Source organism: Balaenoptera musculus, chromosome 3 (assembly GCF_009873245.2).
Source record: "Balaenoptera musculus isolate JJ_BM4_2016_0621 chromosome 3, mBalMus1.pri.v3, whole genome shotgun sequence".
NCBI lineage: Eukaryota > Metazoa > Chordata > Mammalia > Artiodactyla > Balaenopteridae > Balaenoptera > Balaenoptera musculus.
Window position 1 is genome coordinate 146,588,552 of NC_045787.1, and position 24,897 is coordinate 146,613,448.

Sequence of the window (24,897 nt, forward strand, 5' to 3'; positions counted from 1 at the left end):
TTTGAAGGATACAGAGGTGAGATTTACTGTCCTCTTTGGTATCTACATATACTTATCTATTAATATGGTGTACAAAAGTATTATTTTAGTAGCTGTTTAACTGCTGAAGTCTAGAGTTATCCTTATTTGTATTTAGTCTGCTGTGGATCTTCTAAATAATGTCCTTGAAACAATCTAATCATACTATCATTCATTAAGTGCTCACTATATTTGAAGCACTATGGTAAGTGCTTTATACGAATTATTTTCACTCAGTTCTCACATCAACCCCATGAGCTACTTAGAGTGGAGCCTCACGAGGTTAAATAATTTGTGCTGATTCACACACGGTAGAGCAAGGTTTCAAATCCAGGTTGCTATTCAACCAGTATTTAATGACTATGTGGCAGGCATGAAAGGTAGAGGATAAACAATAGAAGCTGGTCCTTGTCCTCTTGAAGCTTATGACCTATAAAACTCTCTGATTCAAAAGTCCATGGTTTTGACGTTGACATTACTACTTCTCTATATGTGTGCAAAGAGAAGCCACCTTTTCAAAGGCAATTACTCCTAAGAGGAAACTGGCATCCTAAAGGAATCTAGTCAAGCATTTCTGTTCCCCAATCCTCCTTTCCCTATGCTTACTAAAATTAGATTTCTGTGCTCAGAATATGAATTCTGTGCCCTTAAGGAGAAAAAAGAACAGTCTGCAAGCGCAGGCTGTGATGACAGAACTGGGTTCTCGTCCCAGCTGGGTCATTTACAAACTGCCTGATCTTGAGCAACTAACTTAACCTCTCTGAGCCTTAATTTCCCCGTCTGAAAAATTGGTATATTAGCACTGCGTGTTATTATTAATAGAATTAGGAAACACACACACTCAGGTCCATGTGTTATGAAGGCTTGTTTGTCGAGGCGCTTCTGGTAGCATTGTTTGTACGGTTGTGTACAGATCGCTGTCTGAGAGGTGCACGAAATCTGGTTGATTCCAGCGTCTGGAGCAAACGTGCGCAATAAATATTAGTTGAAAGAATGCTCGAACGACTGAAGGCAAGGTCAGTTTCTCAGTGAATTGAGAGGTTCAGATGGGAAGGACATTTCATAAAACAGAAAGTGGATGCAATCCCCCTCCTAAGTTAATGCCCTCTGTTTTCGTAGATTCCTTCAAGTTTCAGTGAACTTAAACTGTAAAATGGGCATACGGGCACTTCCGGCCTCACAGCGTAGTTCTAAGATTAGATAGAATGCAGGACGTGAAAGCATTTGTAAACGAACAGCGCCGAGAAACGTGAGGGTAGCTGGCTATCAGAGACGGCCCACGCCCACAATGCAGCTGCAGGCGCCGAGCCCCCGCTCCGCCCCCTCTTCCTGGTTTTTCCCGGCCACCCGCCCCTCCTGCGTCATGTGATAGGGGTGCTTCGCCGGGCCGAGCTCCTGATTGGCCGGGCTGCAGGACGCCTCGCGATTGGCCCGAGGCCGGCGGGCCCCCGCCTCCCTCCTCCTCCTCGCCGCGGCCCACGTGAGGGGGGCGAGTCACGCGATTTCCGGGAACCCGTCAGGAAGGACATAAACAAAACAAACCCGAGGAAGCATGGAGAGGGGCCGCGGCCCCTGCAGCGGAACCGGACCCAGCCCCTGAGCCACCCCCACACCCGCAGGTGAGCTCCGCTGCCCGCCACCCGGAGCCCGCAGGGGCCAGGACTAGGTGACGAGCCGGGCGGGGGGCGGAGGAGGGCCGCTGGCCTAGGAGGTGGCAGCGCCGGGGCTTTGGGCCGGGCCGGCGCGGGGCGGGGGCCAGGACCAGGGCAGAGTCTGGGGGCGCGCGGGCCGCAGGCTGCCGCCTGCCGGTCACGGGGGTTCTGGCTCCCCTCCCCCACCCCCGGCCCGGGACGGTTATATAAAAGCGCGGGGCGGCGGTAGAGGGAGCTACGGGCGGGAGGCAGGCTAGGCCAGGGGTGGGCAGTGCCGGGCGTCCGCCCTACCAGGCCGCCCGGCCCTTCACCGCTGCCTCGGAGCCCGGGGCCGTGGCTGCCGGCAACCGGCCTGTCAGAGAAGCGAGCGGGTGGGAGGGGCCGGGAAAGGGAGGGGAGGCGAGGCTGGCGGGGGAGGACGAGTGAGAGGGGCGTGTGAGGAAGGGCCGGGGCCACGAAGGTTGGAACCAGGCTGACAGGAGACGAGGAGGCGCGGGCTGGGGGTTGGGGGGCTCCAGGCAGGGGTGTCTCGAGGGTGGCCGCTCCCCCTTCCCGTCCCCGCCCCAGAGACTGGCGAGAGGGGGCCTCCCTCCCGGGATTTGTTTATATGTCTTCTCAAAGCAGCTTGAAGCGGCTTGGAGGCGGAGCTTTCTGCGCAGAGTGGCAGGCCCTGCTATCCAATGGAGCAGGCGGACGAAGGCTGCCAAGCCAATGAGAGTGGGGGAGGCGGTGCCGCGGGCCCCCAAATATTTAGGCTGTGCCGGGGTGGGCCGGGTGGGGCGGCCATGTTAGATGGGAGGGGACCGGTGGTGGTGGGTCACTGAGAGGGGAGGAGACAGGGCAAAGGGCAAGGGAGCCGGGCCGGGGGCGTTTCGGGTGTCCGAAGGCGAGTCATATCGGACGATGAAGTAGCTCAGGGGAGCCTGACCCCGACCCACCGCTCTCCCCACCCGAGCAGAGGAGGCAGGGAAGTACCGAGGGCAGTCTAGCCGCCCCTTGGGGGTGGTTCCTGGGAGTAGATGGAGCTCAGTCTCTGGATTCGCCCTCTTTCTCGGCCTTTCGCTTCCTGACAAACCCGGCCGCCAAACCCTGTAATTGCCCTCCTTTAACCCAAGAAGGCAAACCTTTTTGCTGTTTCTGAGCGAGCTTGAGCTTTAAGAAGGTACTTGGATAACTAGCGGTCTAAATTTCTGCACCAGGCCTCAGATAGAAGCAGTGAGAAGGAAGTTATGTTTTTCTGGATTTTGCACAGAGGAAGCCAGGACTAGAAAAGCCGAGAAAGTTAAGGGCTGGGCGGGGTCTCCGTTTTTTCATCAGGATACCTTCTAAAGATCAGGCCCCTCGTGTGTGCCTTAGCTTAGTAGTAATTTGCCCCTCCTGCTTACATAAATTGGTAGCTCACTTAAATTAGCTTCATGAGAAAACTGAGCCATGAGAAGATTATTTAGGTTTGAAGGTTCTTTAGGACTGTGTCTTGCGAATGAATACCCTGCAGGTGAGAAATAGGATCAAGATCTGACTTATTTCTTTTAAAAAAAGCAAAAAATAAGATTTCTTTGTAAATCTTGTGATTTGTGGTAAACTGTTTGTCACTTGGTTGTACTTTTAAATATTTTTTTTCCCATTTTCTTGTAATCCACAATAGCTAGGAGAAACACCAAAGATGAAAGAGGAAATGGTATGAGTGATTAGAAAATTACTTATTTTACTTTATTTGCTTCACGATTATTTTGGCATCTTGTCTGCCGTATTAGATGCTTAATTTAGTATTATGTTAACATCACCTTACAATCTGTGACTGCAGTGGTATTGTCAAGGGTACCAGGCTGTTGATGCATCTTTGGTTAAACACTTATGGTTAGGAACATGCCTTAGGTATATCGTGCAGGGGCTATTCAAGAGTTGACTGTTTTTATTTAGGAATTTGCATTATCTCCTATTTTGTTAATCGATTTCTGTATTAATTTGATATGATTGACTCACAGTTCTGTTAAGAATGATATATAAAAATATAATCCCTGATTATTTGATAGACTTCAGCTATTAAATATAATTTTTATGACAAAAATATCTTATTTTTTCTCTTATTCTAAGAATGGTAAATAGATCCAACAGGACTTATTTGGATGTAATTCTTTTATATGATTGTTAAAGCATATTTGGAATTTTTAGACTAGTAAGCATAGAAGAGGCTAAATATATCCAGAAGAAGAGATTTGGGATCCTCCACTTACTATCCCATTTTCTGTCTGTCATGACAGGGGGAAACAAACTTTTACAAAAACTATGTCTCATCTGGTTTACTAGTTTAACATGTGTGGGTTCTTGGATGCCAGTGTAAGGAATAAAAGAATAATTATGGCTCCTTGTGGTGGTTAACTAAATACAAGTGACAATGAAAATACAGTGAGTTTGCATATTGATTCTATTAATATAGCACAGTTTTAAAAGATTAAGAGAACTAAATTCACTGTTCGCTTTTAAAGTTTAGTTTTTAGTCAAGATTGACAACTACGTGACTTTCAGTGATTCAGCAGAGGTTTGTTTCCATGTGGGTTTGTACTTGGATGTTTTGGGGACGAATCCTCTTTCACCGTATTCAGTAGTTTGTCTTTCAGGGTAGATAAACTCTTAGACTGGACATAAATTTGTCAGATCATTGGTGCTAATGATTCTAAGATAGGGTAACCTGTACAGACTTCCTGTACAGGGTCGAGTAGTAAATGTTTAGGCTTTGTGGGCCATGTAGTGTCTGTCACAGCTACTGAGGTCTGCAAATTGTAGCATGAAAACAGCCATAGACAATATGTTTGGGGCTATAATCCAGTAAAACTTTATTTATAAGAACAGGCTGTATTTGAAGGCTGTAATTTGTTTGTCAGCCCATGTTCCAAGACATCAGTCTCTGGGTTTTAAGTACTTAGATGTTAACTTATTGCAGCATATATAAACATGAACTTCGGGTAATATTTGAGCACTTGCAGAATGTACATATCTCCTGCCTTGAAGAATTTTTAGAGTAAGAGCACATGGCAACATTGTATTCTATATTTTTATTTTATTTGCAAATAGATGTTTTCCTGAAAAACCATTTAAAGCAAATGTTGGACTATTAAGTCCTATTTATTTTAGAGATGCATTGTGATTGAAAAAAATTTTGGCTTTAAGATGTATCTAAGAACCTTAGTATATTCAAGGGTATGGTCCTATTGAGGTTTAAAAGTGCGTTTAACACATCATTCCTAACAAAACTGTACAGCTGTTTGAAGAGAAGTTGGTCAAGTGAATAGATAACACACTTAGCTCTTATATATATATATATATATATATATATATATACATATATATATATACATATATACATACAGTTAATTTGGAAGCCACATTGATTGTGTTGTTGCCTGAGATGTTTCTAGAATTACCTAAATAAGGTGGGGTGCTTTTTCAAACAAGACCCCCAAAATTTTAGGTTGCCGCCCCTCCCCTTCCTTGGAAAATGTCAGGTGGTGCTGCGTGCCCAATGAAGCGGAGATGCCGTAACTAAAAATATTACACAGGCAAATACTTTTTCATGTGTAGTTTTTTGTTTTGTTTTTATGTAATATTTCACCAGTCTTGTTGATTTGAACTGGATTTCAAGTGTGAGCATGAAAATTCAGGGAAGAGAATATATTGACCTCTTAAAGCTGAAAAGCGTCATGTGGCCTTCAATCTTGTTTCTAGTTCTAGTTAACCTATGTTTGCCTGGGTGACTATGAGTAATTCAATTTATTAATTTGTTAATAGTGGGGATGTTTTTCTATCTCACAGAGGGATATTGGGAAATTGTTAGTTATTGTGTTCTCAAACTCTTGTACTTTGAATATGCTAATGATTCAGGCCGCTTGAAACCGCCTCCCAAATCTGGATTCAATTTTCTTTCTCTTAGTGATTGCCTCTCAGTTTCTCTTTATTAGGACTTTCCCCACCCTACAGCATTTCTCTACCCACTTAACAGCGAGCAACTTGAGGTCAGAGTCTGCCTCTTATTTCTGTATCTCCAGTGCCTCACACCTTTTAGTGCTTCTGAACTACTTAAATAAATGAGTGTAGAAGGCAATGAAGTCAGTCTGCTATTAGTAGAGATGTTGGGCTTTCTGAGTTGGAAGGGAGTAATTAATCACCATCTGCTCATACAAAAAGTCTTCATGTTAAAATTGACCCTTTTTTGTAAGAAAGTTTATAGAGAAGCTATTTCGATGATGTCTAAAAACCCCTTGAATTCTTATGTTAATTTTTTTCAGGTACATTCCGTTAGTTAGACTCATTGAATATTCCTTCCAGGTGCGCGCGCGCACACACACACACACACACACACACACACCCAAAAAACAACAAAAAGACCTTGTGCTTTGTCCTTGGATTTGTCATTAGCTCTTGGCACACTTGGTCTTTGCGTGTTTGGCAAATGTGAGTGAAACCTCTTATTTCTTAGCTGTTTGGGATAATTATTCGTCTATGTAGCAGGGTCCCTTTGGGGGAGAAGCACTGTAAAATCATTCTGGCTAATAAGTCTGATTTACCCCAATGGGGAAGGCTAGATGTGGAGGGAGTTTGATGCAGGGGACTGCAGTGGTACTTTGTGACTGCAATCCCATTCCATTGCCAACCAAGCCTTGTATGCCTTTTCATGACAGTATGCCCTTTTTTTTTTTTTTTTTTAACAACTTAGAATTTTTATTAAAACAATCATTTAAATTACAACAATCCCCCAGAATAGAAAATAGCCTTCCCTGGTCTGGCCCTGATAGGAGGCCCCAAAGGAGGAAGGGTGGTTTGACATCTTTGAAAATGGATGGATGGAACTTCCCTGGAAGCCCAGAAGAGCCAGCCTGGCCCCAGGGCGGCTGGGAGAGGCCATCTCCCCGCCAAGGCCACCCCCTCCAGGGGCCTCCAGGCCCCAGTCCTGTCAGCGGGTGAAGCTTAGTCACTGTCGCAGGTTGTCAGTCTCAGGACTTGCGGTTTTGATTTGAAAGAGAAAAGAGAGGGAGGGAGAAAATGGTACTTTGTGACTGCAGTCCCATTCCATTTGCCAGCCAAGCCTTGTGTGCCTTTTCATGACAGTATACCTTTTCAATGCCAGTTCATGACATTCCTTCTAAAATCTATATTGGAACTCTCCTCCCCACTAATTCCCAGCAACTCTGATCATCCTGTCATTCTGTCCTTTGAACGCCAAAACCACTTTTACATTTTTTGTTACAAAGTCATGTTTTCACTTATTTATCTTTGGGTATTGTTGACGTTGACAAGTTTCTGACAAAAGCGTCATGAGCTTGCTGATTTTTTGTCCTTCTTCAGTTTTCTTCAGATTCTTTGTTGAACACTTATTTTCTTCCGGATAATGTTTTGTCTTGGCGAATTTAAGCTGCCCCTTTTGTTTTGTAGAGGAAGTTCCTTTGACTGCTTGCTACACACCATTCCTGGTACAATTTGCCTTTTTCCCTATTATATGTTTGCCATTCACCAAGAAATTTAAAGCATTATGAAAACAAAACTTAACATGTCCTTGATGTTATAGGGAGAAACAAGGGGCAGGGTGGATGTACTCTTGTTTGAAAGATTCACTGTACTTGAAAAGATTCACTTTTTTTTTTCCTGGCCTCACTGCTCAGCTTGCAGGATCTTAGTTCCCCAACCAAGGATTGAACCTGGACCCTTGACAGTGAAAGCACTGAGTCCTAACCACTGGACCACCGGGGAATTCCCTCACTGTACCCTTTAAACAGCAAGGCTTCAAACATCCTACTTGTGTTGTAAAAGATGAGGTAGACTTTATAGCTTTTTGAACTGCTTTTTAGTAAGGGCTTACATCCTTACTGCTGAATCCTCTGCTGGAGTTGCCCATAGACGAGTAGAGGAGACAGATATTGTAGTTCAACATTATAGTATTTAGAACAACATGTCCTGAGAATATGGAAGATGGACTACTAACTCTGCCTGGGCAAGTTGGAGAAGCTTCCCAGAAAAGATGGCATTTGAACTGGGTTTGAAGACTAGTGAAGGAAGTCAGGGAAGTCTAAAAGGTGTACAAGATGTGTAGGGTGGGGTTGGGTATGCGAAGGCTTCAACTAAGGCAGAGGTGGAGATGGAAGAGGAAGGGACTACTTTGTGAGATTTAGGAGGAAAGAACATTTTTGCTTTCCCTTGTCCTTTAATTCTCTTGGGCCTGCTTTGCACTGTCAGGTCTCTGTAGCTCTGACTTTGGTCTCTTTCCCCCTAGTTTTTTTTTTTTTTTTTTTTTTTTTAAAGATTTATTTATTTATTGATTGATTGCTGTGTTGGGTCTTCGTTTCTGTGCTAGGGCTTTCTCTAGTTGTAGCAAGCGGGGGCCACTCTTCATCGCGGTGCGCGGGCCTCTCACTGTCGCGGCCTCTCTTGTTGTGGAGCACAGGCTCCAGACGCGCAGGCTCAGTAGTTGTGGCTCACGGGCCTAGTTGCTCCGCGGCATGTGGGATCTTCCCAGACCAGGGCTCGAACCCGTGTCCCCTGCATTAGCAGGCAGATTCTCAACCACTGCGCCACCAGGGAAGCCCCTCCCCCTAGTTTTTAGTTTTTCTTTTAGCCCCTCATCAAGGTCTGACATGCCTCCCTTCTTCTGTCTTCTCATCTGTGGTCACCAGGTACCTTTGATTCTGACCCAGTGTGTCTCTTACCTTTACTTCATCTCCTTGCCGCCATCCCTTCCTTTACTCCCTTTAGGTTTCCTTTCCCTTTTTTGAGTCTTACTTTTCATTTTGCTCTATTTAAAAAGAAAACAAAAATTCTTTCACATTACTGTTTATTTTGCATATGAACAGCAATATATGTCTGAGTTGATTCCCTCTTGGGAAATCTTGTGAGATCAGCTTGTCTTTGATACCTATCTAGGTACTAATTATCCATCTCTATGAATTTCCTTTTTCGAAGCCTTTTCCTTTGTATTCAGAGATGTCACTTCTCATAGGCTACAGTTCAGAATGTTACTAGTTATATCTTGTGTTTTTTACTACTTATGTGCCTTAAACTTGTTCTGTGATGAGACCCAATTCAAATCTCACCTTTTCCTGAAACTTCCCCGACCTTCCCAGGTAGAGATGGCAGTACTCTTCTCTAGTTTTATAGCATTTTCTGAACACCTCTTTTTAGAACTAGCTTTATTTTTTTTTTTTTTTTTTTTTTTTTAAAGAATTATTTATTTATTTATTTATGGCGTGTTGGGTCTTCGTTTCTGTGCGAGGGCTTTCTCTAGTTGTGGCAAGCGGGGGCCACTCTTCATCGCGGTGCGCGGGCCTCTCACTGTCGTGGCCTCTCTTGTTGCGGAGCACAGGCTCCAGACGCGCAGGCTCAGTAGTTGTGGCTCACGGGCCCAGTTGCTCCGCGGCATGTGGGATCTTCCCAGACCAGGGCTCGAACCCGTGTCCCCTGCATTGGCAGGCAGATTCTCAACCACTGTGCCACCAGGAAAGCCCTAGAACTAGCTTTATTGAGGTATAATTTACATAAATTTACACAATATTTAGTTTTGACAAATGTATGCAATTATTTAACCTCCTCTGCAGTCATGATATAGAACGTTTTCATCACCACAAAAAGTTCCCTCATGCCCCCCTTCACCCCGGCCCCAATTACTGATTTACTTTCTATCACTGTAGTTTTTTCTTTTCCGGAATTTCATATAAATGCAATCATAGAATGTGTTGTCTTTCAAGTCTGACTGCTATTACTTAACATAATGCTTTTGCGATTCATGTTGTTTCGAGTTATCAATTGAGTACTTGTTATTATACGGATGTACCACGATTTGTCTATCCATTTACCAATCGATGAATATTTGGGTTGCTTCCAGATTTTAGGCTACTGTGAATTAAGCTGCAATAGACATTCATGTACAGTTCTTTTAAATACCTGTTTTCACATTCCCTTTCATTTGGAGGTCGAGTTGCAAAATGGTTAAGTATGAAAGTCCTGGAGTTAGCTGTGTTCACAAACAAGCTTTTTGCTAGTTCTGTGGTTTTGAGAATGTTTAAGATTCCCTACTTGTAAAATGGGACTGGTTGGAGATTGGAGCAAGCTGGAAAGCACAGGCCCGTTTCAAGCGATAACTCTCACTTCAATTCAAGTGATCTTCCTGAGAATATGTACCCAATGTTGTCAGGTCTGATTTTTTCCCCCCAAGGGAGTCGCGTTTGATAACAGGATACAGAAATTTTGTATGAAATTTCCAACTTAAGTGCTGGCAGTTAAAATTTAATTTTTTCAAAACACTAACGTGTGGGCTGAACAGAACTCATATGTAGGCATTGATTTGTGGCTGCAATCCAGTTTGAGATCTTTGCTTTAAATCTTCAGTTTTTTGGGAATTCCCTGGCGGTCCAGTGGTTAGGACTCGGTGCTTTCACTGCTGGGGCCAAGGTTCAATCCCTGGTTGGGGAACTAAAATCCTGCAAGCCGTGCAACATGGCCAAAGAAACAAAGCCTTCAGTTTTTTGTCTCTTGTTTTAAAATGTACATACTCTTGGTAGAGTGAACTTATTAGGACCTTGTTACATTCGTTTTATAGCTTAGAATAATAACTTGCTGATTTTCTATATCCCAAGTGAAAAACAAATGAATTACTGTAAATGAATTTTATTCTGTTTTCTGATTGTAGGGGGATATAAGAATTATGAGTGTCTAATGGAAGGGTGGGACCAGATTCTTTTTACTCTTTGTATTTCTCTTCTGAGAGCTGCTGATTCTATTCAAAGCTATGTTTTCCCAGCAGTTGGGATAGTCTGCCTCCTTTGATTTATTCTGAACCCTGTTGAGACAAGTATAGTATAGATTAAACTGTGTTTGTATGTGTGTGTGTTCATTAGAAACTGTGTAAGGTATTATGAGTACAAAGATAAATTTTGTATAAATCCATTCCCTCGAGTTGCTCAGCCTCTTTGGTGAAGCCAGTATAAATACTATAAAAAAGAGATAAATTGTATGTAATTTTTTTAACAATAAGAGCAGTAATTTCTCTGAAGAAGCCTTTTCCCTTGTAATTTTTCCACCAATTCTTTACTGTGTATAGAGATGACTAGTTTGCAACTTTATGAATTACTTTGTGACTCCAAAGATTCTTTTGCTGATTAAACCAGCATGTTGAACATTTCACCCTCATAAAGCTGGAGCGAGGGTGTTAAATGACCTGTGTTGCCTGCATATCCTTTATTCACCCTAGTTCCAGGCAGTTGGGTTTTTGTGATAATTAAGTGTGGAATTCAGACAATCTAGGATTCTGAGTTGAGTTTAGGTTTATACATTCAATAGCAGCCACATCCCAGGAACATCTTACACTGACGAAGGAATCAGGAAACAAAAAATAGCCACCATTTATTGTCTGTTTTGTGCCAGGGCTAGATTCCTTACATATTATCATGAATCACAATATCCCTGCAAAGTAAGAGGGGGAATTCTTGTATTTACAAATAAAAGAAGGCAAGTGAGAATCTGGAATGAAATTCCAAATACTCAATTTTAAAGCAGAGCCTTTTATCTTGAATCTAGAGTTTGTTTCTCAAAGAGCAAGTCTTTAGGAGTATTGGAGCCAAAGAGGCAGCCAGCCTTTCTCAGTTTTGAAAGAAATGACCGCAAAACTGTATTCACAACCTCTTTGTAGCCCTGCGCCACAGCCTCTGTACCTCTATAGTCCTGAGCTCGTGGTTTATATAGCCCATTTCACACTAGGAAGGAATTTGAAGGGAATTTCAAAATTGTCTCTAGTATACATTCATGCTACTTGTGAAAAGCATCAACTCTGAGAAGGGAGAGAGGAGACAATAAATTTTGAGGAAGGGTCCAGATCCCTGATAACAAGAGCACTGAAGTTGTTAGGGTATGTCCCCAGTGTCCTCTATGATGGATATTTCCCTGGAATCTTGCTGGACGGCTCAAGTGTGATCTCAACGTGCACCGCTGTTTTTATGCTGCTACCTTTAATTGTACTGTTCCCTTTTTACATCTTGTAGATTCTTGCAGAACAGCTCAGAAAACAAAATGATTCTTTAAAACTCCAATGTTTAACCTGTATAAAGTACTTTGTCTTAGTTAACAATGTGTGTGTATGAGAGAGAGAGAGAGAGCGTGAAAGAGGAAGAGAATAGTACAACATGTATTAGTCCAGGGGCTTCCCTGGCAGTCCAGTGGTTAAGACTCCGTGCTCCCAATGCAGGGGATGTGGTTTGATCCTTGGTCAGGGAACTAAGATCCCACATGCTGCGTGGCGTGGCCAAATAAAATAAAATAAAAAAAAAAAAAAAAAGAAATGTATTAGTCCAGTGCCTGGATTCAGTTGGTTTAAATAAGTTTTAATCCTACTCTTTCCTCTACCCTCTCCTCCGTAGACAAAAATTATTTCAGGTGTTTAAAATTGACTGAAATTCAAACACTACTGTTCCTGGAAATTTAAAAGAAAATTCAGGAGTACAGTGTTAAATATTTTTGCTATACGATACTACAGGGGTTCAAGACTCAAATTAACAAGCCTGTACAAGATACTTTGGAGCACTTAAAAGACACTTAATAAATATGTACTGAATGATTGACTTCTTTGTAATGTACTCTTTCTACATGAAGAACATCGCACCTCTTGACTCCTTTTCCAGAATGACCTGTGGTCTTAGGAGATTTCCTCTTTGCTGTCAGTCAGCTCTTGTCTGCATACCTGTGCTGGGCATAGCATTGCTTTTGGCACTGTAGTGAAACAGACATGAGATGTAATGGTCATTCTCAAAAATTTTACAATCTCTGGTAGAAGAGGCAAGGGGTTGGGGAGGAGAAAGAGGAAAAATGTTATGGGCAAAGGCATGAAAAGCTGGAGTCTCACTGCTGGACATCTTTAGTAGAGTGAAGTGGGATTGTAAGTACTTCAGGGATTTGGGGGAAAATTGTAAGACCAAATACTAATGTTATATTTATCAAAGAGTAGTGGAAGATGGGGTTGGAAAGATAGTTTCCTTGTGTCTGAGTATTTTGAATATTATCCAAGAGATAACGGGAGTTGCTAAAAACTTATGAACACAGTGCTAATATGATGTGGTAGTTTAGGGAAAATATTTTATAATGGGGCATAAGAACTGGAGAGAGGGAGAGGCTGGAAGCAAGAAGATATGCAGGGCAAATATTGGGATGGTAAATAGAAAATGATGAGGTCCAAGCAAGGGTTGAGAAGGTGGGAAAGGCAGAGTCAGACAGGTACATGCATGCTCTGTACAAGGTAAGTCGTCCGTGTATTTTTGATAAAGAAACTGGCATGATTTAATAACAAAGCAAGTGGGGAGGAGGAAGGAAATAGTCAAGGCTGAGATCAGTGTTACATGCCTGGATGTCTGAGAGTGATGATACTATTGGCAGAATAGGAATGTTTGGGTGGGGAGGTGGCATGTTGTGTCCGAGGGCATGGGATGCAAGTGATCCAGGGAAATACCTGGATCTCAGATGGTAGGGATGGTGAACTGGTGTGTTTAGGATGAAGAGGTAGATTCGGGAGTCCTCTAGAGAAGACTTTTGAGGCACTGAGAGTAGAGATGGTCTTTGTGATGATAGGTTTGCACAGAGGCATCCATTTACTGGATGACCTTGGACAACTCTCATCCTTGCTGAACTTCTTAAATTAACGTACAAGTGGTTAGACAGAGGGTGGGGGGGTGCTAATAATGCTAATACTAACCCTAATTACTTCACCAGGTTTTGTTAAATGACAAGGTATAGCAGTGTTTCTGTAAACAATTACATCAAATATAAACTGTGAATATTTGTTGCCAGGAGTAATCAAAGGTGGCTGGGGTTAGAAATGCATTCTTTGGTTTTATCTAAAACTGTCTCATGCTCTTATTCTTGTGCTTTGAACAACTTACTTGCCAGGTATCAAGGCTGCAGAAAGACCCTACTAGTATCTTAACCGTCAGTAGTTTTCAGAAATAAAAACTCTTCCCATTCACCTCATGCTGATCTAGAAACCTGCTTTAATGATCTTTCTTATTGGTTCCCAGAGTGGTTTAAATAAGCTCTTGTGTGTTGTCTCTGTAGCCCAAAGATTAACGTTGGGCCAAAGCCTTTGGAAAAGAATGGAATAAAATTCTCTGAGAGGGCTTGTGTCTTTATCTAAGACAGCATTCCAAGGAGAGATCACTTTTGAGATTTAGTATATTTTCTTAGCTCCTCAGGATCCTCAGAAAAATGTGGTTTTAATTATTTAATTAAAATATTGTGGCCAACCTAATTTACCCCCTTATTTTTTAAACTCTGAGTGTGAGGATAAAAGGAGACTATTGGGTTGACCCAGGGATAAAGAGTTCACAAGGTGTTATGGCAGAAGGATCCATATCCCGATTGTATTAACATCTAATTAAGATAACCATCTAGATTGAAATTTACTTGTTTTTCAAATTTTGGAGTCTAGAGAACTGCTGTTGAAGGGCAGAGAGTAGCGATTTGTCTGCAGTCATGTTCACAGGATGTATATTACATGATGAAGGGAGAACGCAGCCCCCGCCTTTTCTCTGATGCCTTCCTTGCATAGTCAGTCTCTTCCTCCTCAATGGTTTGGAGATTTGGGGATCTCTGATTTCTACTGTACCATGAAACAGGTAGTGGCTTGATTTAGTAAGCATCTGAAGGTTTGTTTTGTTCAACTCTTGCTGAGTAGTTTTCAGAAGGAAAGGAATTGTTGAGTGGGACATTTGAAGTATAGCAGTTTGGATGGAGTGTGTGGGGGTCCTTCCTCCTTCCCTCCCCCCTTCCCTATCTTTCATCTTGGGGATTAAATCTCAGGAGAAATGACTGATTTAAATTAGGGGTCAGGACAATTACCACCTACAGAGAGAGAACCCAAGAATTCTGCCACCTGAAAGAAATGATGAACATGAACCAGCAGAGTTTAGGAAAGATCAAAATAAACCATGATATATAACAGTATAAATGTGTTGGCCTGTCGTACCACAAACATTTTTTTTTTTTTTTTAATTTCCTTGTGGTGAATTCCTTGGTGGTCCAGTGGTTAGGACTCCGTGCTTCCACTGCAGGGGGCACGGGTTCAATTCCTGGTCAGAGAACAAAAACAAAGATCCTGCAAGCCATGCACGGCATAGCCAAAAAAAATAATAATAAAAATTTTCCTTGTGGTAAAGTAAACATAAAATTTGCCATTTAAACCATATTGTGTACAATTCAGTGGCATTCAGTGCATTGACAGTTTTGTATAACCATCACTACTGTTCTGAAATATCCAGAATATTTTCACCACCCCAAACAGAAACTGTACTCTCCCAGCCTCTGGTAACCTCTCTTCTCTTTCTGTTTCCATGAATTTGCCTATTCTGGTACTTCATATAAGTGGAATCGTATAATATTTGTCTTTTCTATCTGATTTATTTCATTTAGCATAATGTTTTCAAGGTTCATCCATGTTGTAGCATGTATCAGAATTTCATTCCTTTTTATTACTGGATAATGTTCCAGTGTGTGTATATACCACATTTTGTTTATCTTTTCATCTGTCAGTGACCACTAGGGTTGTTTCCACTTTTTGGCTATTGTGAATAATGCTGCTGTGAACATGGGTGTACACGTATCTGTTTGAGTTCCTGCTTTCAATTCCTTTGGGTATATATCCAGAAGTGGAATTGCTAGATCATGTAGTAATTCTGTGTTTAACTTTTTGAGGAACTACTAAACTGTTTCTCAGCTGTATTGTCTTACATTCCCACCAGCAATGCACAAGGTTTCTGATTTTTCCATATCCTCACCAACACTTGTTATTTTCTCTTATTTGGATGATAGCCATCCTGATGGGTATGTCAAAAAATTTTAACATCTACTCTGATGATTCAGAAGTGCTGCTTACTATTGTGAGAAACCAGTTCCCTCAAGATAGTAAAAGGGAGCAGTGGCCTAAGGCAGTGACGTATAAAAGAGGAGCTTCAGGGATTCTAGCCATCGTATGCAGTATCTGCTTTTGCATAGACATTTTTATTTATAAAGCGGTTTATATTTTTCTTGATGTCAACCTTTTTTTTGTAAAATATGTGGACTCTTAGGGATCAGCTGAAACCCTCAGATTTGGAAGGGGCACAATTTAGGAGCCCTTGGATATGTGTGAGCTGCCTGGGCCACACCAGTCAGCTCTCGGATTTGGCTTTTAAAGTTTGGATTAGAGCTGTTACAGTGGAGGATTACTGGACTGAATGTCAATATTATGACATAGTATGAGTGTGTTTCATGTTTGGTAATTGCAATCATTGTTGCTTTTGTTGTGGTCATCCATGTACAATGCTTGGTGTCAGTCTATTTATGTCTTGTAAAAATAAAATACAGTGTGTGTGTGTGTGTGAATAAAAAAAAAAAAAAACAAAACAAAAAAAAACAAGATTACATATTTAAATATACCAGTTCTTAAGGAGATAGAGAAATGTACAGAGTCTTTGCTCTCAATAATCTGGATAATACAGTTGGAAATGTAACACATACAAGACTGATGAAAAAAAAGTCATTGATTGTGTTAGTTATGAGATGACTAATGACTAAAAGGATTGCTGTTTTGGTAGAGTGTTGGAGTTATAGAAAAAAGTGGATGATAAAGAGTGGTTTCCTCCAATGCTGTTCTGGTGTCTAGGAATGGAAACAAAAGAGTAAATTATAGAATAACCAAGGGTGGCCACTAGCCTTCTGGAGAGGGTGGAAATTTTTTAAATGTAGTGGAGAATCATGGCATCCTGACTGAATACGAGTGTAATGTAGGTGAATTAGGAAGGGGCCAAGAACTGGAGTAACTATTAAGGCAGAACTTCCAGTTGAGGGCTTGTGAAAAATTGGGTGAAGAGGCTAAAGTTACAAAGCATGTAGACCAATCGTAGACTTTCTGGAATGTTTTTGATATGGATGGAGGTGGAGGTCAATGAACTGAGAAGTTAAGTGGTCCATAGTATTATGTGTTTGGATGTAGAATCCATTGGATTGAAGGCAGAATAGAATGAAAAATCATAACTGTGAGTTATGTGAGTTGTTTTGGAAGGTATCTATAACTTCATGGGGACACAGGGCAACACTAGTAAGGGTTGAAAAAAGGTGGTGTAGACAGATCTAGAAAGAGAGGAGCCATTTAATTGTTTAGAAGCAGCAACCGGGAAAAAGGAAAATATCTACATGGCCCTCCACTTCCAAAGTTTAGTAGAATGAGGAAAGGTTGGGGTTCCATGGAAGAAATGAATGGATACATCATGCTTTTAGAGGAGTAGCAGATCATGGGTCCAGAAGACAGAGGGAAAGATGATTACTTTCTGTGTCAAGTAATGTTCCCTGTGCAAAAAAGAAGCAAAATTTCTTTCTTTTTAAATATCAACAGAAGTCTATAACATGGTTGTTACCATTTGGTAAACATGAGATTCTATGGCATCATTTGCTCATCAATTAAAATCATTAGAAAATAAAAAAAAAAAAAAAAAAAAAAAAAAAAAAGTTTGGATTAGTGTTGTGAGCAGTCCCGGGGATGAACCTTTGTAAGAAGTCCTTTGACCTTTCCTATCATTTTACTTGATCTTTTGCCTTGCCTAATGTACATAGTAAGCCTCAACATATTTTCAAATGGAGAACCAAAAAAACATAGGGTAGGACCTGGTGGAAAGGGCTGTGAAAGAGATTGAAGCTGTGGCTCTCTTCAGGTGGTACCACCATTGCTGCTCATGTTACTTCAGTGTCTTCCTGCCCCTAGGAGCTGTTGTTGAATAGTTTTGAATGAGCCCAGGTACAGAAAATCTATTGGTAAATATTGTTTCTGGTGGACCACAGTCTTCTCTCCCTTGAAAGGCTCACAAAACTGTATTGGGACTGGTGAGCCAGAGCTGTGAATAAGAAAGTAGTAACTAGGGGAATTAATTTAGCCTTTCCCCTAGCTGTTGTCGTTGGGTTTTTGTTTTTTTGGAATAACTACCAGTCCTTGAGGTCAGTTTGAGGGCAGGGTGGAGGATTTTTTGATCAAATAAGTTTGAGAAATGAGATCTGCTCTGTTCACCTATTGGGGATTTATAATGCACATTAGCACCTAGCATCTTAAAGTTTCCAAGAAATTCTGCATAAAGGCAGTATAACAGTTTGGTTAACGTGGTGCTTTCCTAGCCTCACAACCCTTTTGTTGAATAACCATTTAACATTCCTAGGGACAAATATTTCTCAGGTCACACATTGGGAAATTAGATCATTAACTTTTTATGTACTTTAATATCAAAAACCTTGAATAAAATATGGATATTCTTGAGCCCACAGAAGTATGAAGGCATCCCCAAAAAGCATATTGTTACACCTTCCTCCTCAGTGTCACTTGGCCATCTTAGTATTAATGTGCCTTTTGTATATGGCTCCCTGGTATAGGAGGTAGTTTTTTTTGTTTGTTTGTTTTAATTCATTTATTTATTTATTTTTGGCTGCGTTGGATCTTCCTTGCTGCACGCGGGCTTTCTCTGGTTGCGGTGAGCGAGGGCTACTCTTCATTGCGGTGCACAGGCTTCTCATTGCGGTGGCTTCTCTTGTTGCGGAGCATGGGCTCCAGGCGTGCGGGCTTCAGAAGTTGTGCCACGCTGGCTCTAGAGCGCAGGCTCAGTAGCTCTGGCGCATGGGCTTAGTTGCTCTGCAGCACGTGGGATCTTCCCGGACCAGGGCTCGAACCCGTGTCCCCTGCATTGGCAGGCATATTCTTAACCACTGCACCACCAGGGAAGCCTTAGGAGGTAGTTTTGGAGCAGTGTGTCATTATGGAAGATTCTGTGTAATGGTAACTGCTGTAGAAGTCCTTATTCTTTTTCCCTTCCACTTTCGGGTGGGGAATTTTGCTCTTCTTGGTTGTTTCACAATAAATGTTTGCAACAGTACCAAGCATTTCTGGAAAATGGGTGCAAAATGTTGAGGATGAGGATAGTTGGTGTTGTGACCTTTAGTCATTAGTTTTAGAGACTGGGAGAGTTTATCACTGAAAGGAGGTTCTACTGCTTGGGGTAGAATTGGCCCTCCCCCATCCTGTTTGCTGCCACCTAAGAGACTAGGAGAAGCAACTAAGGACCTTTATCCCAGGAGAGCGAGCTCAACCCTCTATATGGTGGATACCCTCTTTTTGGGAATTGGTGTCTTTAAAATATACAGCTTTGGGGACTTCCCTGGTGGCTCAGTGGTTAAGAATCTGCCTGCCAATGCAGGGAACACAGGTTCGAGCCCTAGTCCGGGAAGATCCCACATGCCGCAGAGCAACTAAGCCCGTGTGCCACAACTACTGAGCCCACATGCCACAACTACTGAAGCCCGTGCGCCTAGAGCCCATGCTCTGCAACAAGAGAAGACACCGCAATGAGAAGACTGTGCACTGCAACGAAGAGGAGCCCCCGCTCACCACAACTAGAGAAAGCCCGTGGGCAGCAATGAAGACCCAGTGCAGCCAAAAAATAATTAATTAATTAAAAAAAATAAAAAAATAAAATAAAATAAAATATACAGCTTTGTTGCCAACAGCTGTCACAGATGTTGAGTTTTTGAGCTGGAATAGCTGTGGGAGAAAAGAATGTGTTGGCAAAATACACCTATTGATGATAATCACCTTTCAGATTTAGTTCATTGCTACATCCTAATTTAATATTTCATTCAATTCTCATAACACCTCTACTACATAGTTAAGGGATAATAATTGTAATTCCTCAGTCTGGGAGCTAAAGCATACATTTAACTAACTTGCTCTAATTCATAAGGCTGTTTAGTTTTTGGTTTTTTTTTTTTATTCAAGTATAGTTAATCTACAGTGTTGTGTTAGTTTCAAGTGTACAGCAAAGTGATTCAGTTATACAGGTATATATAATACCCTTTTTCAGATTCTTTTCCCTTATAGGTTATTACAAGATATTGAGTATCGTTCCCTGTGCTATACAGTAGGTCCTTGTTGGTTATCTCCTTTATATATAATAGTGTATATGTTAATCCCAAACTGCTAATTCATCTACCCCACCCCCTGCTATCCCCTTTCATGACCATAAGTTTGTGTTCTATGTCTGAGTTTATTTCTGTTTCGTAAATAAGTTCATTTGTGTCATTTTTTTAGATTCCACAAATAAGTGATTATCATATGGTATTTTTTTTCTCTGTCTGACTTACTTCACTTAATATGATAATCTCTAGGTCCATCCATGATGCTGCAAATGGCATTATTTCATTCTTTTTTATGGCTGAGTAATACTCCATTGTGTGTGTGTGTGTGTGTGTGTATATATATCTATATATCTGTATATCTATATAGATATATATATATACACCACATCTTTATCCATTTCTCTGTCAGTGTATATTTAGGTTGCCTTCATGTCTTGGCTACTGTAAATAGTGCTGCAGTGGACATTGGGGTGCATGTATGTTTTCAAATTAGAGTCTTCTCCAGATACATGCCCAGGAGTGGGACTGCTGGATCATATAGTAACTCTATTTTTAGTTTTTTAAGGAACCTCCATGCTGTTCTCCATAGTGGTTGCACCTATTTACACTCCCACCAACAGTGTAGGAGGGTTCCTTTTTCTCCACACCCTCTCCAGCATTTATTATTTGTAGACTTTTTAATGATAGTCATTCTGACTGGTGTGAGGTAACACCTTATTATAGTTTTGATATGCATTTCTCTAATAATCAGTGATATTGAGCGTCTTTTCATGTGCCTCTTGGCCATCTGTCTGTCCTCTTTGGAGAAATGTCTGTTTAGATCTTTTGCCTATTTTTTCACTGGGTTGTTTGTTTTTTGGATATTAAGCTGTATGAGCTGTTTGTATATTTTGGAAATTAATCTTTTGTCGATGGCATCATTTGCAAATATTTTCTCCCAGTTCATAGGTTGTCTTTTCATTTTGTTTATGGTTTTCCTTTGCTGTGCAGAAGCTTCTAAATGTAATTAGGTCCCATTTGTTTATTTTTGTTTTCATTTCCATTACTCTAGGAGACAGATCCAAAAAAATATCACTGCAATTTATGTCAAACAGTGTTCTGCCTGTTTTCCTCTAGGGGTTTTATAGTATCCAGTCTTACATTTAGGTCCTTAATCCATTTTGAGTTTATTTTTGTGCATGGCTTTTAGAGAATGTTCTAATTTCATTCTTTTACATGTAGCTGTCCAGTTTTCCCAGCACCACTTATTGAAGAGACTGTCTTTTTGTCCATTGTATATTCTTGCCTCCTTTGGCATAGATTAATTGACCATAAGTGCGTGGGTTTATTTCTGGGCTTTCTGTCCTGTTCCATTGATCTGTGTATCTGGTTTTTTTTTTTTTGCGAATACCAAACTGTTTGATGACTGTAGCTTTGTAGTGTAGTCTGAAGTCAGGGAGCATGATTCCTCCAGCTCCATTCTTCTTTCTCAAGATTGTTTTGGCTATTTGGGGTATTCTGTGTGTCCATACAAATTTAAAAAAATTTTGTTCCAGTTCTCTGAAAAATGCCATTGGTAATTTGATAGGGACTGCATTGAATTCTGTAGATTGCTTTGGTACTATGGTCATTTTAACAATACTGATGCTTCTGATACAAGAACACTGTATATGTTTTCATCTCTTTGTATCATCTTCAATTTCTTTCATCAGCGTCTTACAGTTTTTGGAGTACAGGTCTTTTGCCTCCTTGGGTAGGTTTATTCCTAGGTATTTTATTCTTTTTGATGTGATGGTAAATGGGATTGTTTCCTTAATTTCTCTGATACTTCTTTGTTAGTGTATAGAAATGCAACAGATTTCTGTATATTAATTTGTATCCAGCAACTTTACCAAATTCACTGATGAGCTCTAGTAGTTTTCTGGTAGCATCTTTAGGATTTTCTATGTATCTGCATATGTATCTGTATCTTCATGTCATCTGCAGACAGTGAAAGTTTTACTTCTTTTCAATTTGGATTCCTTTTATTTCTTTTCTTTTTTTTTTCTTCCTCATTGCTGTGGCTAGGGCTTCCAAAACTATGTTGAATAGAAGTGGTGAGAGTGGGCATCCTTGTCTTGTTCCTGATCTTAGAGGAAATGCTTTCAACTTTTCACCATTGAGTATGATGTTAGATGTGGGTTTGTCATATATGGCCTTTATTATGTTGAGGTTTGTTCCCACTATGCCCACTTTCTGAAGAGTTCTTATCATAAATGGATGTTGAATTTTATCAAAAGCTTTTTCTGCATCTACTGAGATGATCATATGGTTTTTATTCAGTTTGTTAATGTGGTGTATCACACTGAATTAATTTGTGGATATTGAAAAATCCTTGCATCCCTGGGATAAGTCCCACTTGATCATGGTGTATGATCCTTTTAATGTATTGTTGGACTTCGTTTGCTACTATTTTGTTGAGGATTTTTGCGTCTATGTTCATTGGTGATACTGGCCTGTAATTTTCTTTTTTTGTGATATCTTTGTCTGGTTTTGGTATCAGGGTAATAGTGACCTCATAGAATGAGTTTGGAAGTGTTCCTTCCTCTGCAATTTTTTTGAATAGTTTCAGAAGGGTAAGTGTTAACTCTTCTCTTAATGTTTGGTAGAATTTGCTTGTGAAGCCATCTGGTCCTGGACTTTTGCTTGTTGGGAGTTTTTTAACTAGTGATTCAATTTCAGTACTGGTAATTAGTCTGTTCATATTTTCTATTTCTGTCTGGTTCAGTTTTAGGAAATTGTACCTTTCTAAGAATTTGTACATTTCTTCTAGGTTGTCCATTCTATTGGTGTACAGTTGCTCATGGTCGTCTCTTATCCTTTGTATTTCTGTGGTGTTGGTTGTAACTTTTCCTTTTTCATTTCTGACTTTATTGATTTGGGCCCTCTCCTTTTTTTCTTTTTCTTTTTAAAAATTAATTAATTTATGGCTGCTTTGGGTCTTTGTTGCTGCATGTGGACTTGCTCTAGTTGCCTTGAGTGGGGGCTACTCTTCGTTGCAGTGCGTGGGCTTCTCAGTGTGGTAGCTTCTCTTGTTGCGGAGCGTGGGGTCTAGGTGCGTGGCTTCAGTAGTTGTGGCACATGGACTCAGTAGTTGTGGCTTGCGGGCTCTAGAACACAGGCTCAGTAGTTGTGGTGCATGGGCTTAGTTGCTCCACGGCGTGTGGGATCTTCCCAGACCAGGGCTTGAACCCGTGTCCCCTGCGTTGGCAGGTGGATTCTTAACCACTGCGCTTCCAGGGAGGTCCCTCCCTTTTTTCTTGATGAGTCTGGCCAAAGGTTTATCAATTTTGTTCATCTTTTCAAAGAACCAGCTTTTAGTTTGTTGGTCTTTTCTATTGTTTTCTTAGTCTCTATTTCATTTACTTCTTCTGATCTTTATGCGTTCTTTCCTTCTACTAACTTTGAGTTTTGTTTGTTCTTATTTAGTTGCTTTAGGCATAAAGTTAGGTGGTTTATTTGAGATTTTTCTTGTTTCCTGAGGTAAGCTTTATTGCTATAAACTTCCCTCTTAGTATTACTTTTGCTGCATCTCATAGGTTTTGGATTGTTATGTTTTCATTTTCATTTGTCTCTAGGTATTTTGTATTTCCTCTTTGATTTCTTCAGTGATCCATTGGTTGTTTAGTAGTGTATTGTTTAACCTCCACATGTTTGTGTTTTTTGCAATTTTTTTCATGTAGTTGATTTCTGGCCTCATAGTGTTGTGGTCAGAAAAGATGGTTGATACAGTTTCAGTTTTCTTAAATTTACAGAGGCTTGCTTTTGTTGCCCAGCGTGTGATCTGTCCTGGAGAATGTTCCATGTGCACTTGAGAAGAATGTGTATTCTGCTGCTTTCGGATGGAATGACCTATAAATATCAGCTAAGTCCATCTGGTCTAATGTGCCATTTAAGGCCTGTGTTTCCTTATTGCTTTTCTGTCTGGATGATCTATCCATTGATGTAAGTGGGGTGTTAAAGTCCCCCACTGTTGTGTAACACTGTTGTGTAACATTTGCTTTATATATTGAGGTGCTCCTATGTAGGGTGCATATATATTTACAATTGTTATATCTTCTTCTTGGATTGATCCTTTGACCATTATGTAGTGTCCTTTTTTGTCTCTTATAACAGTCTTTATTTTAAAGTCTATTTTGCCTGATGTAAGTATTGCAACTTTGGCTTTCTTTTGAGTTCCATTAGCATGCAATACCTTTTTCCATCCCCTCACTTTCAGTCTGTATGTGTCTCTAGATCTGAAGTGAGTCTCTTGTAGGCAGCAAATATATGGGTCTTGTTTTTGTATCCATTCAGCCAGTATGTGTCTTTTGGTTGGAGCATTTAGTTCATTTACATTTAAGGTAGTTATCGATATGTATGTTCCTATTGCCATTTTGTTAATTGTTTTGGATTTGTTTTTGTAGGTTTCCCCCCCCCATTCTTTGTTTTCTTGTTGTGATTTGGTGACTAACTTTAGTGTTATGTTTGGATTTCTTTTTCTGTTTTGCATGTATATCGATTATGCATTTTTGTTTTGCGGTTACCATGAAGTTTTTGTATAGGAGTCTATATTTATACGTGCTTATTTTAAGTTGCTGATCTCTTAATTTCAAACGCATTTTAGATACCCTGAATTTGTATTCTCCTCCCCTGATGATTACTGTTTTTGATTTTATATTTTACATCTAGTTGTTTTGTGTATCCCTTAACTGCTTATTGTTGGATACAAATGATTTTACTATTTTTAAAAAAATTTGTTTATTTATTTATTTATTTTGGACTGTGTTGGGTCTTCGTTACTGTGCACGGGCTTTCTCTAGTTGTGGCGACCAGGGGCTACTCTTCTTTGCAGTGCACAGCCTTCTCACTGCGGTGGCTTCTCTTGTTGCAGAGCATGGGCTCTAGGCGCACAGGCTCAGTAGTTGTGGCGCACAGGCTTAGTTGCTCCGCGGCACATGGGATCTTCCTGGACCAGGGCTCGAACCCATGTCCTCCCCTGCATTGGCAGGTGGATTCTTAACCACTGCACCACCAGGGAAGTCCAGATTTTACTACTTTTATCTTTTAACCTCCCTACTAGCTTTGTGTGTGGATGATTTCCTACCTTTATTGTATGTTTGCCTTTCTCAGTGAGATTTTCTGTTTTGTAATTTTCTTGTTTCTAGTTGTGGTCTTTTCTTTTCCACCTAGAGCAGTCCCTTTAGCATTTGTTGTAAAGCTGGTTTGGTGGTGCTGAAATCTTTTAGCTTTTGCTTGTCTGTAAAGCTTTTGACTTCTC

At 40.8% G+C, this 24,897-nt stretch overlaps 1 protein-coding gene across 5 annotated transcripts in view; it reads left to right on the forward strand.

The window, feature by feature from the left end:
• The first annotated feature begins 1,541 nt into the window (after positions 1 to 1,541).
• CREBRF (CREB3 regulatory factor) overlaps positions 1,542 to 24,897 on the forward strand; it is a 62,991-nt gene continuing 39,635 nt past the window's right edge. For 4 of the 5 annotated variants that reach the window (XM_036847897.1, XM_036847899.1, XM_036847900.1 and 1 more), the window contains exon 1: positions 1,542 to 1,637. The gene's annotated coding sequence lies outside the window, so the exon portion shown is untranslated. Of the gene's footprint in view, positions 1,638 to 2,966; positions 3,166 to 24,897 lie in introns of those variants that run through there. The other variant, XM_036847898.1, reaches the window with a different exon arrangement.